At 40.3% G+C, this 17,723-nt stretch overlaps 1 long non-coding RNA gene across 1 annotated transcript in view; it reads left to right on the forward strand.

Moving 5' to 3' along the window:
- The window catches only part of LOC122461135, a 34,693-nt gene that overhangs the window by 16,475 nt on the left and 495 nt on the right, over positions 1 to 17,723 (forward strand). The gene's annotated exons all lie outside the window — the stretch shown is intronic.

Genomic DNA, 17,723 nt, shown 5'->3' on the forward strand with positions numbered 1-17,723 from the left:
CCTCAAAGTAAAAACAAAACCATGCCTGACAGTATTGCCCCAGCAGTTTACACATTGCAGTGGACACCTTGTTGACTGGTTTCAGAGTAGCAGCCGTGTTAGCCTGTATTCGCAAAAAGAAAAGGAGTACTTGTGGCACCTTGGAGACTAACAAATTTATTTGAGCATAAGCTTTGGTGAGCTACAGCTCACTTCATCGGATGTAGCTCACGAAAGCTTATGCTCAAATAAATTTGTTAGTCTCTAAGGTGCCACAAGTCCTCCTGTTCTTTTTGGGTTCAGACTAACACGGCTGCTACTCTGAAACCAGAAAATATCATGTAGGTTACTAACATATTGACATCGTTAAAGTCACAAGAAAGTCAGGAAATGTGAAAGTTAAGGTCAATGCTTATAGACTTGGGTGACTAAAGTGAGACAATTAGATTCATGCTCAGTCTGCACAATTGACCATTAACTTCAATGGGAGCTGAAGGTGTTCAGGACCTCTGAAACCAGGTGATTTATTTAAGTGCCTCACTTAAGGCACACAAATTTTCAAAAAAATCAGGTTCCAACAGCAAATTGGCTGCATTGTGTATCCTAGCTTTTATTTATATATTTTACAACATAATGTATGTGCCAGAAAAATAAGAACTGAAGAGATGACAGCAGAATCTCAATTATCCAAAGGTCTTGAGGGACACTCCGACTCTTTAAATGGTCGGAGCTTTGGATGCTCAGGGAAGCCAGCTCAGCAAACTTTGAAGTCTGCACTTTAGCTCTTCTGGTCCTGAATACAGATTTCAATACTTTGCTGAGCCAGGTTCCCAGATTATAGACAGCTTGACAGGAGAGGTTTCCCTTTAAAAATAGGTTCTGTTCCCCAATGGAGATGGAGGGATATATGGGTAGTGAACCAGCTTTACAAAAGTTATCCAGTTCAACAGGATTTCAGGGATAGCTGCATGTGAAAGAATTAAACCTGCTTTTAAAAAGAAATCTCTATATTTTGTTCAAGCGAGGGATGCAAAAACCCAGATTGCACTCCATGTTAGGATAGTTTGCTTTACTTTGTTAACACAACTCTGCCTTAGAGCTATCTTGTCTGGGGATTCTTTTAACAAGGGGACCCTTCAGTGGCTCCTGCACCCACACTTCCATTACAGTTGATTTAGCCAGTGCATTAGCCAGGCTCCCTTATAGCCAGAATAGCCCTTTCAGCCATAGGCAACTAATGTAAATTGGCACAACTCTTAAGAATACAATTATATTCAGTGGTTTTTGGTTTTTCATTATTAGCTTTGCTATTTTGGGAGGGGGAAAATTGCGGATTTTTTGTGAATATACTTAAGATTTATTTCAACATAGATTTTAGCATAACAGATTGTGTATCAAATAAAAGCATGGTGTCCAAATGAATCAGAATATAATTTAGTTTGGTTTTCATCAGAACCATAAATCTGATCTGATTATACCAGAAGACAGGACATCTACAGGGCCAAATATTGCACTTAGTTCTACTACCATAAATTCGGAGTAGTTCCACTGACAGGAGTTATTCTCTGTATATTCCTGAGAACAAAATTTGGCTCATTTAATGCCTGCTCTTTAGTTTGCATTGGGATTTCTATCATATCAATGCTATATTTTTTCTATAACTCTATTATATAGATATGTAGAGAGAGCCCATAGTGGTTATTTATAGTGGAAACTTGTACAGTGGAAAAAAATGACCCATGCTAAAAGCTGGGGGCATGTGAATCTTTGCTATCAGTGCAGTTTGAAATATAGTATTGAAATTACAACTTTATCCACGGTGTCTAACATTCACAGCCATATACATTATCTTCCCTCCTGTCTTTGTTGTGAAGATTAATATAAAAGATTGCATGGACTTTAAGAAATTAGAAATAGTTATATTTTTGAAATAAAGTGTTTAAAAAATTTTGCCCTTCTTTTATTTGCTAGAACCTGAGCTGAGGGTTATATATTTTCCCTGAAAGAGTTGGTGCAGATAGATCAGAAAAATACAAATATATATACATTCTTTCCTTTTTCTAAAGCAAAAATTTAAAGAATTTGCTTACAAGTTATAGATCATTAAGAGGCAAAAAGGGAGGATGGTATTGTGATAAAGGAATTGGAGTGGGATGCATGAGGCTTGAATCCAGTTCTCAGCAGTGTGTCAGACTTCCTGGATGAGTAATTTTAAACTTTCTGAGCTCAGTTCCGATTCTGAAAAATGAAGATGCTGGCTACCCCTTTCTTAGAATCATAGGACTAGAAGCGACCTTGAGACATCTTCTAGTCCAGTATCCTGCACTCAAGGCAGGGCTAAATACTATATAGACCATCCCTGACAGGTGTTTATCCAACCTGATTTAAAAAATTTCCAGTGACGGAGACTCCACAACCTCCCTAGGCAATTAATTCCAGTGCTTAACCACCCTGACAGTTAGGAAGTTTTTCCTAATGTCCAATCTAATCTGCCTTTGCTGCAATTTAATCCTGTTGCTGCTTCTCCTGTCCTCGAATTTTTTTCTCCCTACTCCTTGTAACAACCTTTCATGTACATAAGAACAGCCATACTGGGTCAAACCCAAAGTCTATCTAGCCCAGTATCCGGTCTTCCAACAGTGGCCACAGAGGGAATGAACAGAACAGGTAATCATCAAGTGAGCCATTCCCTGTGGCTCATTCCCAGCTTCTAGAAAACAGAGGCTAGGGACAACATCCCTTCCCACCCTGGCTAATAGCCATTGATGCACATATCCTCCATGAATTTATCTAGTTCTTTTTTGAGCCCTGTTATAGTCTTGTCCTTCACAACATCCTCTGGCAAAGATTTCCACAGGTTGACTGTGCATTAGTTGAAGAAATACTTCCTTTTGTTTGTTTTAAACCTGCTGCCTATTAATTTCATTTGGTGACCCCTAGTTCTTGTGTTATGAGAAGGAGTAAGTAATATTTCCTTATTTACTTTCTCCACAGCAGTCATGACTTTATAGACCTCAGTCATATTCTGCCTTAGACATCTCTTTTCCAAGTTGAAAAGTCCCAGTCTTATCTCTCTGCATCCCAATCTCTCCGCATCTGGAAGCCGTTCCATATCCTAATCATTTTTGTTGCCCTTTTCTGAACCTTTTCCAATTCCAGTATATATTTTATGAGATGGGGAAACCACATCTGCACTTAGTATTCAAGATGTGGGCATAATATGGATTTATATAGAGGCAATATGATATTTTCTGTCTTATTATCTATCCCTTTCTTAATGATTCCCAACATTCTGTTTGCTTTTTTGACTGCCACTGCACATTGAGTGGATGTTTTCAGAGACTTATCCACAATAACGCCAAGATCTCTTTCTTGAGTGATAACAGCTAATTTAGACCCCATCATTTTATATATATAGTTGGGATTATGTTTTCAGTGTGCATTAGTTTGCATTTATCAACACTGAATTTCATCTGCCATTTTGTTGCCCAGTCTCCTAATTTTGAGAGATCCTTCTGTAGATCTTCTCAGTCTGCCTGAGACTTAACTATCTTGAGTAGTTTTGTGCCATCTGCAATTTTTGCCACCTCACTGTTTACCCCATTTTTCAGATCATTTATGACTATGTTGAATAGGACTGATCCTAGTACAGACCCCTGGGGAACACCACTATTTACCTCTCTCCATTCTCAAAACTGACCATTTATTCCTACCCTTTGTTTCCTATCATTTAACCAGTTACCAATCTATGAGAGGACTTCCCTCTCATCCCGTGACAGCTTACTTTGCTTAAGAGCTTTTGGTGAGGGACCTTGTCAAAGGCTTTCTGAAAATCTAAGAACACTCTATCCACTGGATCCCCCTTGTCCACATGCTTGTTGACCCCCCTCAAAGAATTCTAATAGATTGGTGAGGCATGGTTTCCCTTTACAAGAACAATGTTGACTCTTCCCCAACAAATTATATTCCTCTATATGTCTGACCATTTTCTTCTTGAAAACTGTTATCATGTCCCCTCTCAGTCTTCTCTCCAGACTAAACAAACCCAAATTTTTCAATCTTCTCTCATAGATCACGTTTTCTAGACCTTTAATCTTTTTTGTTGCTCTTCCCTGGACTTTATCCAATTTGTCCACATTTTTGTTGAAACATGATGCCCAGAACTGGACACAATACTCCAATTGAGGCCTAATCAGTATGGAGTAGAGGAGAAGAATTACTGCTTGTGTCTTACTTACAATACTTCAGCTAATACAACCCAGAATGATGTTTGCTTTTTTTGCAAGAATGTTACACTGTTGACTCATATTTAGCTTGTGATCCATAATGACCCCTAAATCCCTTTTTGCAGTACTCCTTCCTAGGCAATGATTTTTGATTTTGTATCTGTGCAACTGATTTTTCCTTCCTAAGTGCAGTATTTGTATTTATCCTTATTGTCTGTCTTGTCTGAACAAGGTAATCAGTCTGTCACAGCTAAATGCGAGATGGAACAGATTGTTAAGCATAAGGAGTTTATGCATGTTGCAAGAAACTAATCAAAATGAAGTGGACAATTAACACCTCTGCAGTCAAAGGATAAAGGAGAGTAAGTGGATTTCAGATTGTTGTAATGAGACATGATAATCAGTCTCTACTGAGTCCATAATTTTTGTTGTCTAGCAGAATTATAAATTTAAGTTCCCAGGCTCATCTTTTGAAGGTATTGTGCAAATTTCCTGTGCGGATGAGGACTGAAAGGCTGGATGTGGAGCGATGGTTTTGTGAAAAGCATTTGCCCAGAGGTGATAGGGTGTTTTTGTCTTTTATCATTGTTCTGTGTGAGTTTGGGAGCATAGTGATTATCCATTTTCACCCACATAGATGGTGTTCGGGCATATGATGCACTCTATGAGGTACACTACATGGGACAGACATCTGTTGGACCCATGGACCTTGAAAGGTGTGTTGAGGGGTATTGATGATCGTTGCTGTGGAGATATGGCTGTAAGTTTTGCATCGGTTGTTCTGGCAGTGTCTGGTGCTGCTTTAAGTTGGTGCATCCTGATCTGTGGGGAGCTACCTTCTGATAGTTAGGTTGGTGAGGTTTGGTGTTATGTGAAGGCAGAAGAAGGGGTTCAGGAATGATTTTTTTTCAGGATATAGTCCCCACTGAGTATGAGTTTAAAGATAACCTGTATGGCTTCCAGTGCGGGGTGATAGGCAACAACCAGGGGTGCAGAGTCAATTTTTTCTTTTTCTCTACTGAAGCAGATTCTCTTGGGGGAATTAGGATGGCCTATTTCATGATGTGATCTACTTCTTCCATGGAGCGCCCTTGTTTGGTGAAGGTTATTTTAAGTCTGTTTAAGGTGTGTATCCTGGACTTATTGCTCAGAGCATATTCTCTGGTATCTCTGAGCCTGGCTGTAGATAACAGATTTCTTGGTGTGCCTATGGTAGATGCTGGATCAGTGGACATAAGTGTGGTGATCCGTGAATTTCTTGTATATAGTCATCTGTAGGGTTCCATTGTTGAAGATGATCATGGTGTCCAGGAAGCTGATGCTGGTCTGAGAGTATTCCAGACAGAGTTTGGATGGATGGAAGTTGCTGAAGTTCATCTGTCTAGAGGCTGAAAATACCTTCTCTGGTATATCATAGTTTTCATGTTGCATTTTTTCCAGAAACTTTTCCTTGCAATGGCTTATGAAGAAATTGGCATATTGGGGAGCCAATCTAGCTGATAAATTTTGATAAATGCAAAGAAATGCACACTGGAAAACATAATTCCACCTACCAGTACAAAATGATTGGAACTAAATTAACTGTTACCATTCAAGAAACAGAACTTGGGGTCATCATGAATAATGCTCCAAAAAACATCAGCTCAGTATGCAGCAGCATTCATAAAAGCTAACAATATTAGGAAACATTAGGAAAGAGAGAGATAATATGACACAAAATATCATAACACCACTATATAAATCCATGGTACGCTAACACCTTGAATACTACATGCAGTTCTGGTCACCGCATTTCAAAAAAGATATATTAGAATTGGAAAAGTATGGAGAATGGAAACAAAAGTGATTTAGGGGTATGGAACAGTTTCTGTATGAGGAGAGAATAAAAGACGGACTGTCAGTTTGGAAAAGAGATGACTGAGAGGGGATGTGACAGAGGTCTATAAAATTATGACTGGTGTGGAGAAAGTGAATAAGGAAATGATATTTACTCCTTCACATAATACAAGAACCAGGCATCACCCAAAGAAATTAAAAGGTGGCATGTTTAAAACTAACATAAGGAAGTACTACTTCACGTAGTGCACAGTCAACCTGGGGAACTCATTGCCAGGGATACTGTAAAGGCCAAAAGTATAACTGGGTTCAAAAGTAATTAGATAAGTTCAGGGAAGATGTCCATCAATGACTATTAGCCAAGATGCTCAGGAATGCAACCCCATGCTCTGGGTTTCCCTAAGCCTCTAACTGCTAGAAGCTGGGACTGGACCACAGGGGATGAATCATTTGATAAATTGCCCCATTCCGTTCATTCGCTCTGGTACCAGCCACTGTCAAAAGACAGGATACTGGGCTAGATGGAAAACTGATCTGACCCAGTATGGCCATTTTAATGTTCTTACCCCTGGCTGTTCCCATAATTTGAGCAAAATGTTCATTGTTGAATGTAAAGTTGTTATGGGGTCAGGATGAAATGGATGAGTTTGGTGATGTGTTTGAGGTGGATAGCTGAGTGTGGTCCATTTTCTTGTAGATATTTGAGGCAGGCAGTGCTGCAATCTTTGAGGAATATTGGTATATGAGTAAGTGACATCCATGGTATAAAGTATGATGTTTTAAGGGAGGGTGTTACAGAGTTTCTGGAGAAAGTTGTTTGTGAGCTGGAGAAACTTGCCTTTTGTATGGAGAGTGGTTTGAGGATGGTTTCTATGAGCCTTTATATTTCTTCAGTAAGAGTGCTGTGGTCAGCTATGATGAGCCTGCTGCATGCCCTTGTTTGTGTCTTAGGAAGCATGTAGAAGGTTTCTGGGGTGGGTTCATGGGAGATGAGGTTGCAGAGGAAAAAACAATAGGGCTGATAGTTGCTTGCTATAATATTGAATCTTAATGAAAACATCCCAGTTATCTGGGGCACTACTCCATCTTTAAACCTTGGGGGTGGGGAAGCAGATTTGCAGATTGACTTCAATGAAGCAAATGGATTTACACTGGCTGAAGATCTGCCCCTGAAGCTTTTATAAATGTTGTCTTCCGCTTCCTCCTTCTCAACGCAGATATAATATGTATTATTTATATTGCATATACTAGGAAGGCAAACCCTGTCCCCAAAGACTTTGCAGCTACAGCTCAGTTTTATGAAACGATGCAATAAGTGGCTGAGCTAGACATTTTTGGGTGAAGATAAGGTGACAGTAAAACATAAGCACTTTTTCACAGTAGGTTCTATCGACATAGGAGAAGGTTTACACAGGCCAATTAGTTGACCAACTCCCTTCAAAATTCAAAGTTGATCACATTTGTAAATCTCCCGCATGGGCATTAGCTGGGTAGCCATCTAACTACAATCTTGCAAGAACTGCCCATCAGCATTCTTTATGAACTAACAAGTACTTTTTGAATATCACTTTAAGAGGCCTCTCTTGGTGTCTGTAAATTGAGGTTTTATCTGTACATTTCCTATCCCAGGTCACTGTAGGAGGCTTAAAAACCCATTGGATTTGTAGGACTCTAGAAATAATATTTCTCACATGAATTGGTAAGTGTATCGCTCTCTTGCATGCTAGCCCCACTAACCTTCTATTGCTTCATATGAACATACATATGAGAAGATACAGTTGTACATGCCATAGAAAGAGATAAGCTAAAATGCCTGTCAGTTGTGTCAAACCTTCATTGGTGAATGATAGTGATTTTTGTGACAAAGAAAGCTGTTAGGAATATGTTCCTGTGATGGCTATGGGGCAACCAACACTGTGATCTCTCCCCTAGTATCTCCCATGGCATTCTTTTCATGCAATAGGCCTCTATCTGCATTTATCCCAGAGTGGACCCCACTTTAGACTGGATCATCAGGCTACAACACTACCTATTCCTGCTGTCCTGCCATGGTTACATGGTGATGAATATTTTATACCCCTTTGCAGGGCCTCACGTGCACCTCTCAGGTGCCAGGTTCTGTATCTCCACCTCTCTCAGGGTAAAACCCCATAATTCTGCTACTCTTAGACTTAATCACACAGTGGCAGCTCTTCTGTTTCCACCCATGTTTACTCAACAGGACCAAATGTAATTGGAATCTGTAAGAAGCTCCTCTATGGAAGAGGCTGTTCTGAGTCACTTTAATCAGCCATTGGTTACATGCTCCCAAACAGATATATTGTCCATTCACACAAAGATACACAGCAAGCAGAGAAAATAGTTAAGGCCACAAAAGTTTTGCCTGCCTTCCTCCTGCCAAAAGCTTATCATCTCTCTTAAAGCTTACACAAACCCAGCTACCTCAGATACATCCTGCAGAGCCCCTACTTCAGCTCCACAGCCCTGCTACTTCCTCTTAAGCAGTTGCTGACCACCCACTTCCCCTTTCTGTCTTAGGCAAAAAAGAAAAGGAGTACTTGTGGCACTTAGAGACTAACAAATTTATTTGAGCATAAGCTTTCATGAGCTACAGCTCACTTCATCGGATGCATTCAGTGGAAAATACAGTGGGGAGATTTATATATACACACACAGAGAACATGAAACAATGGATTTTATCATACACACTGTAAGGAGAGTGATCACTTAAGATGAGCTATTACCAGCAGGAAGGAGGGGGGGAAGGAGGAAAACTTTTTGTAGTGATAATCAAGGTGGGTCATTTCCAGCAGTTAACAAGAACGTCTGAGGAACAGTGGGGAGGGGGGAGAAATAACATGGGGAAATAGTTTTACTTATGTAATGACTCATCCACTCCCAGTTTCTATTCAAGCCTAAATTAATTGTATCCAGTTTGCAAATTAATTCCAATTCAGCAGTCTCTCATTGGAGTCTGTTTTTGAAGTTTCCTAAAAACACCATCCTAGCCACTATGGATGTAGAAGTCCTCTACACCAACATTCCACACAAAGATGGACTACAAGCCGTCAGGAACAGTATCCCCGATAATGTCATGGCTAACCTGGTGGCTGAACTTTGTGACTTTGTCCTCACCCATAACTATTTCACATTTGGGGACAATGTATACCTTCAAATCAGCGGCACTGCGATGGGTACCCGCATGGCCCCACAGTATGCCAACATTTTTATGGCTGACTTAGAACAACGCTTCCTCAGCTCTCGTCCCCTAATGCCCCTACTCTACTTGCGCTACATTGATGACATCTTCATCATCTGGACCCATGGAAAAGAAGCCCATGAGGAATTCCACCATGATTTCAACAATTTCCATCCCACCATCAACCTCAGCCTGGACCAGTCCACACAAGAGATCCGCTTCCTGGACACTACGGTGCTAATAAGCGATGGTCACATAAACACCACCCTATATCGGAAACCTACTGACCGCTATTCCTACCTACATGCCTCTAGCTTTCATCCAGATCATACCACATGATCCATTGTCTACAGCCAAGCTCTACGATATAACCGCATTTGCTCCAACCCCTCAGACAGAGACAAACACCTACAAGATCTCTATCATGCATTCTTACAACTACAATACCCATCTGCTGAAGTGAAGAAACAGATTGACAGAGCCAGAAGAGTACCCAGAAGTCACCTACTCCAGGACAGGCCCAACAAAGAAAATAACAGAACACCACTAGCCATCACCTTCAGCCCCCAACTAAAACCTTTCCAACGCATCATCAAGGATCTACAACCTATCCTGAAGGATGACCCATCACTCTCACAGATCTTGGGAGACAGGCCAATCCTTGCTTACAGACAGCCCCCAACCTGAAGCAAATACTCACCAGCAACCACACACCACACAACAGAACCACTAACCCAGGAACCTATCCTTGCAACAAAGCCCGTTGCCAACTCTGTCCACATATCTATTCAGGGGATACCATCATAGGGCCTAATCACATCAGCCACACTATCAGAGGCTCATTCACCTGTGCATCTACCAATGTGATATATGCCATCATGTGCCAGCAATGCCCCTGTGCCATGTACATTGGTCAAACTGGAAAGTCTCTACGTAAAAGAATGAATGGACACAAATCAGACGTCAAGAATTATAACATTCAAAAACCAGTCGGGGAACACTTCAATCTCTCCGGTCACACGATTACAGACCTGAGAGTGGCTATCCTTCAACAAAAAAGCTTCAAAAACAGACTCCAACGAGAGACTGCTGAATTGGAATTAATTTGCAAACTGGATACAATTAACTTAGACTTGAATAGAGACTGGGAGTGGATGAGTCATTACATAAAGTAAAACTATTTCCCCATGTTATTTCTCCCCCCACCCCACCCCCCACTGTTCTTCAGACTTATTAACTGCTGGAAATGGCCCACCTTGATTATCACCACAAAAGGTTTTCCTCCTTCCCCCTGCTCCTTCCTGCTGGTAATAGCTCATCTTAAGTGATAACTCTCCTACAGTGTGTATGATAAAATCCATTGTTTCATGTTCTCTGTGTGTGTACATAAATCTCCCCACTGTATTTTCCACCGAATGCATCCGATGAAGTGAGCTGTAGCTCACGAAAGCTTATGCTCAAATAAATTTGTTCGTCTCTAAGGTGCCACAAGTACTCCTTTTCTTTTTTTGCTAATACAGACTAACACGGCTGCTACTCTGAAACCTGTCTTAGGCAGGGATTTTTCAATATTTCACTATCCTTTTGATCTCCAGCCAACCAGGAAAGTATGCCTGTTACCCTGGCTGGAACCAGGTAGATAGGCACTTTCCAATTAATAGCCCGACCATTTTTCCACTAGGGATCCTTTGAAGTCTATCCCCAAGAAGATCCCTTCTCTCTAGTAATTGTTTCATGTCCTGCTTTCTGTCCCTAACAGTCTTGTCTAACGTCATGCCATTTAGACAGACAGACAGTATCAAACAGGTAAACTGAGAAACACAAGGCATTAAAAAAATAGTAGCCATCTCTCCCCTTTTCTCTGCAGTCCCTTTGTGCTGTTCCTCCACAGCCAGATCAGCTGGGTGTTCTAAATTGCCAAACCCATAAAAGGCATGCAGGCAGCAAGCCAACCTAAGGAATAGACAGATTCCCTTTATTCACTTGTAGTTGAACTTTCCACAAACATCCCAGACTCTCTTGTTTAACAAGTGCTGTTTTTCTATACACTTGAGAGGCACCAAGAGGTGAACAGCTTGGGGAATTTGAATGACAATAAAGATGTCTCTAAGATTTAAAGATGAAAGGTCTAACTTCTCCCCCCCCCCATTAGACTGTAAGAATGATGAGATCATGTGGGCTATTACTTCAAAGGGTCATTTGAACATAACTTTCAGAAGAGATGGCATAAAACTATTTTTATGAAGTATGAAAGGGTACGCTCCTTTCATATTCTAAGAAAGGCTAAATACATCCTCAGATCATTCCATCTTTGCTGTTCTCCTGATCTTTTAGGACCACTTCCAAAAGCTTAACTCTAAGGACATATAGCAGCAAAACCTCACACACAACTGTATTCTGACATTTTACTCACTTTGAGTGACACCTTATTCTGAAAGTACTGCCACTGAAATCAATAGGCTACTTGGAGAGTAAGGTATTACTCAACATGAGTAAGGGAATGAAAATCTGGCCTATTATGGGCCAAGTTTTGCCTTCAGCTGTACAGGATCAGCTCCATGTGTCTGCAGTAAGAATTACCCCTTCACATCAGAAAAAAAATCTTGGGTAAGTATATTCAAGATTGCTACCTTGGAGCAATTCTAGCAAATATGACATCTCAAAACTCAGTATGTATACATGCATTTCAATTTTGATCAATGATTCTGTCACTTTGTTTAAAGTGCTCTTTAAAACTTGCATCATCAAATAAAAAAGTGCTGTTTTAGGTTTGACTCCAGCCCAGTTTTGAAATGACAAAACAAAATGATAGTGATACTTATAACTCATTTAGTGCTTTGCATTTTAGAAACGTTAACGAATTAATTCTCACAGCATCCTGAATAGGCAAGTAAGTATCATTTTACATATAGGGAAATGAAGGCAAATCAGGTAGACCAGGACCACACAGTAAGTCAGTGGCTGAGGTGGCTTGATTGCTCAGGAATTCTTGGCTTCTAGTCTGTAGTTCACTGGAATAGGCTGGTAAAATACAATTATTGGGTTAATGGTAAGAAAAAATCATTGCCATTTAACATTTTTGCAGGGGCCTACATGATGGTATCAGTCCTGTTCTCAATGGATTGTTATCTATATGACAAAATCAGCAGCATAGTTTGGTATGAACTGACACTTCTGTTAGGTTTCGGAGTAGCAGCCGTGTTAGTCTGTATTCACAAAAAGAAAAGGAGTACTTTTGGAATGCGTCCAATGAAGTGAGCTGTAGCTCATGAAAGTTTATGTCAAATAAATTTGTTAGTCTCTAAGGTACCACAAGTACTCCTTTTCTTTTTGACACTTCTGTTATCATTCTCAGCAGAGGAGCCATTTCCTTCCTGAAGAAGGATTTAATTAGAGGAGCTAGGTGAGGATGTTTGCACTCTGCCTCTCCTGTTGTCAACCTGGAACTTTTCAGGAGGATTTAATACATTCTTAAACACTATTTCAGATTACACCATTGCTACTCTCGTCCTCTCTATAACATAGTTTTTTTTATTTTCAACATATACATTTAGCTCTGTTGGTTTCCTCTGTCACCTGGCCTCTCTGATGACTTGTAAGAGAGAATACAGCCCTTATACTACTTATTTTGTGCCTATCTCCCCTTTTCAACACAACTGTTAAAATCACGGTGCTTTGAGATTATGACCAAGGCCAAAGGAAGTTGCCACCCAAAATTGGAGAAAACTGTATAGAAATGTTTCTATTTTAGCAAATATTTGTGAGAAATGTTCCAGTGTGGGGGAATGTACCTAATTTAAGCTCAAATCCTAGGTCCTGTTGACTGGATAGTGGAAAGCTTTCTGAAGCTGCACAGCTTGCCCTGTATTTATATTGTGTTCATCACTATACTATCTAAACATTTGTGTACCATGAAGGCTCTTTCCTTCTAGGCATATTTAGAACCTGATCCAACTCCGCCTGAAGTTCATGCAGAGACTTCCATAAACTTCAGTGGAAGTTGGGTTCGGGATCCTCGTGCCTGCCAGACTATCCAACCTTCTTTCTCCTTAGTAACTCTGACACACCCTTATGTTTTGAGTGATTTCCTGGAGAAACTGAGCATGGAAAGTTTCCCTCACAGTGGATGCTGAATTCCCCAACCTACTGACAACAGGGATCTCCAGCCTGACATCATCTTAAAATGGAGCTGTTGTCACAGAGCAAAACTCTGGGGCCCACTGGCATAGAAAAGCTGGTGCCCAGGCAAGTCTGGGTAGGGAAGGTCTCAGATCCACGGCAAACCTACCCATCTGTCTTCCAGCAAGGCACACTTTGAGATTTCTTTTAATTGTGAGGGAACCTGTTTCTGATCTCTCTCCCTGACGATAGCAATATGTGAATTACTGCAACATCAGTAACTTCTTCAGCTCCACCAGAGAGACCAAGATCCCCCAGCGCTTCACAGAAATTATCTTTCAAGCCCTCTCACATCTGTACAACTTGTTCCTATGTAGCAGGCACAGATCCCCTCTGCCCTCTTTTTGCACAAGACCCAGCCACCCCCAGAACCTTATGACCTCATGTTAAACCTGTTTTGGCAGCAGCATAGCACTCATGTATCCCTTACAAACAGGATCCTGGATTTTGCCCAATAATAATGTGTAACTGGTTTTCTTTTAAACAATTTTATGCTTTAAAATTCAAAATTAGTCTATAACTGCATGACCAACAGAAATCTGCTGAACATTTTGGCAAATTCATGTGAGATTTTTCCTCATACTTAGTAGCATTCCTTAGATCATTAACTTCACATCACCCTCAGGTTTAAGACTCCTACCCTTTTCAAGCCTATGTTGCAGAGGGACAGAACATGCAAATGACAGTATGTGTAAAACACTGCAGATTTATTGATCCAGCAATACTTAAACTAAATATTTATGTAATAATTCAAAGAATGCAACAGTATGCAGCCAGCAGAACTGGAGATATTTAAATCTAGACTCAGATTTCCCTTCTCCAGACAGGGAAGAGGTCTAGGCATTCTTAAGGTGTATTTGTTGTGTATTCAGGTCTTGTCACTGCACAGTATCCTATGCCAGGTCATATGTGTAGTAGTAAAGGACAGGAGGCACTTATTCATTTTCAGTACTAGACATAAAGCACCATACAACAGTTACTGCCAGGGAGGGGAGGTTAGGAAATAAAAAGAAATTAGAATGGGACAACCACAATTTCCGTTGAGTCTTGGAAGTCTAGGAAGAAAGCCTTGTTCAGGAAAACAGGCTTCCTGGAAAAACTGGCTGTAAAGTGATTCATGATGCTAAATAATTTAAAATGTCTTGGCTCCAGATGAGTGGTTATTTCATAGACCTCCTCACTTAACACTATCATGCTCAATGCTTGGAAATATTTGAATTTTGGCTTAGGGCCCAATCCAAAACAGATAGCAGTCAATAGAAAGACTTACTTCCATTGATTGCACTGTACTTTGGATCAGCCCTTTTTTGGGTAAGATTTTCAACAGTTATTTTATCCCTCCCTCTTCCCCGTCTCACACACACTCTAAGCAGGGCATTCACACTTCTCACAGAGAGCTTGGGACTCATAAAGTTTTGGGAAGTGTATGCATTTTAGTATGAGCTGTTGCCAAGGCTATAGTACACACTAAGGGAATAGTTAAAAGTATTATGGAAACCCATCGTGAAATCCTTATTGAGCTTTTCTGTAGCGGCCAGTCCTATACCACTCAAATCAATATCAAACATCTCTTTAACTTTGATATTAAAGGACAAGGGCTTTAGTCCTTATCAAGGCACAACTGCCGTTGATATAACTGAGAATTGTTATTGAGTTAAATGTAGAATGTAGCTCAGACACATCATTGAGGGCTAGTCTGCATTACCTCAATCTAACTTATGCAATTTCAGTTACATGAATAATGTATCTGAAGTTGACGTAGTTAGATCCACTTACTGCTGTGGTTACACTGTGCTGTGTCAATGGGAGAGCTCCCATGGACTTTCCTTACGCTTCTTGGGGAGATGGAGTACACAAATCGATGGGAGAGTACTTTCTCATCGATTTAGCATGTCTTCACCAGACCCACTAAATCAACGCTTGCTGCATCGACTGCAGCAGTGCCGATCTACCAGTAAGTGTAGCCATGCCCAGAGAACTCTGTTTGGAGAAAAACTGAGCAAGGTTACAAGATTTGTCACATATAGTACTACATCCCTCCAAATGATGTATTTTGCTTTATTTTTTCATGAGAGCAGTTTCTTTTGTAATTGTTAATATAGTTCTTGTTTGTTTGGGGTTTTTTTGTGAACATTATGATGTATTCCAATTAGCCATTATGAAGTATTCCAAGATAGATATTTGAACAGTATATGTGCATTGGCAAGTCTTCGGTTGTAATTATAAATATTTAGAGGCAGCTCTGGCATTTACAAATAGACCTTGAATGAATTGAAATAAATGATGGCATGCTGGCTATCTAGGGACAAACAGCATATTTACATGTTGTAAAAGGATGGGTATATTTTACCCCTGTCATTTTAGCCCTAAGATTGTTATTCATTGTTTATTTCGTAGTGTGAGATAGCAGATCTCTTCCAATCTCTGAAATGAACTGTCACTCATTTCACACCTGTACTAAACTGACATAATGCTAACTGGCAGCATGCTAACATCCCAAATTGCCACCAAACTAGTTAGCTCAGCAGTAGAATTCTCACTCAGATTCTACTCACAATGTTCACCACCTGCTGCCAGGGAACCTGTCAATACAGTGCAAGGTTATAATACTGAACAAGCTAGGATTTACAGTATGTTGGGGTACACAGTGCAAGTCACATAGAACAAACTAACAGGGCAAAACTTAGTTTGTCTGCCATAGCCAATGTCCAGTCTAAGCAGCCAGGGTGGAGAGAGAAGTAGCAATTGGGAGCACTGAGAAATGAGATCAGTAGGGAACTAAGACTAAATGTCACATTGGAAAGGAATAGAATTAGTCATAGAAATTTGAATGTGGGGGTAAGCGGCAGCTAAGAACAGAGAGATCAATTCAGGTTATGAGGGATGCATTAACTGTAGGTAGGAATGGGCCATTAGGGAGCCACGTATATTAGCTGAGATGGAGAGGAAAGTGGTGGCTAAGTGCAGAAAAGGAACAGGAATATTGAGGAACCCACTAGCCTGAGGGAAATTGCCCATAAAATTTAATGTTCACATTATTGATAGCACCAGCCATAATTTCAGTGCTTTTTGTTTGTGAAACTAACTTTTGTTTACAGTAGCACATTGTCCACACTGTCAGAATCCAGTATGACAGAAATTTATTGTAGGAACTCATACACTACATGTTTTCAAGAGACTTTTTCATGCTATTAGAGAGAGATCCATAAAGCTGAAAAACTCAAACTCATGCTGCTCACATCATCTTGTACAATTGATGGTATTCATGAACTAAAAATAATTTCAGTTGTATTTGAAGATGTCATAAATATAAAGGGAAGGATAACCACCTTTCTCTATACAGTGCTATAAAATCCCTCCTGGCCAGAGGCAAAGTTCTTTTACCTGTAAAGGGTTAAGAAGCTCAGGTAACCTGGCTGGCACCTAACCCAAAATGACCAATGAGGGGACAAGATACTTTCAAATCTGGAGGTGGGGGAAGGCTTTTGTCTGTCTGTGTGATACCTTTGCCGGGAACAGATCCAGGATGCAAGCCCTCCAACTCCTGTAAAGTTGGTAAGTAATCTAGCTAGAAAATGCATTAGGTTTTCTTTGTTTTGGCTTGTGAAATTCGCTGTGCAGAAGGAAATTCGCTGTGTATTCCTGTTTTTGTGTCTTTTTGTAACTTAAGATTTTGCCTAGAGGGATTCTCTATGTTTTGAATCTGACTGCCTGTAAGATTATCTTCCATTCTGATCTTACAGAGTTGTTCTCTTATCTTTTTTTTGTTCTTCTAATAAAGTTCTCTTTTTTTAAGAATGTGAGTGGGTTTTTTGGGTCTTAAAAATCCAAGGCTGGTTTGTGCTCATCTTGTTTATTCTCAAGCCTCCCCGGGAAAGGGGGTGTAAGTGCTTGGGGGCATATTTTGGGGAAATAGGAACTCCAAGTGGCCCTTTTCCTGTTCTTTGTCTAAATCACTTGGGCAGCATCCTGTTCAAGGACAAGGCAAAATTTGTGTCTTGGGATAGTTTTTAACCTAAACTGATAAAAAATAAGCTTAGGGGTCTTTCATGCGGGTCCCCACATCTGTATCCTGGAGTTCAGAGTGGGGAGGGAACCCTGACAGAAGAGTTGGGCCAAAAGTAGAAATACAAATCTGAATCTCTTCTACCTGTGTATTTGTTGGATCTGAATCCTTGGATATGAAATTACCACTGTTTGCTTCTGGGTTGGCTCTGCTACTAGAAGGGGATTATTTGGGAATCTACTAATCTGTTTTCTAATTTTGGGTCAGACATAGCTCAATTTCATTTGTTTTATTATTA

The sequence above is a fragment of the Dermochelys coriacea genome, chromosome 7 (genome assembly GCF_009764565.3).
Source record: "Dermochelys coriacea isolate rDerCor1 chromosome 7, rDerCor1.pri.v4, whole genome shotgun sequence".
Lineage (NCBI taxonomy): Eukaryota > Metazoa > Chordata > Testudines > Dermochelyidae > Dermochelys > Dermochelys coriacea.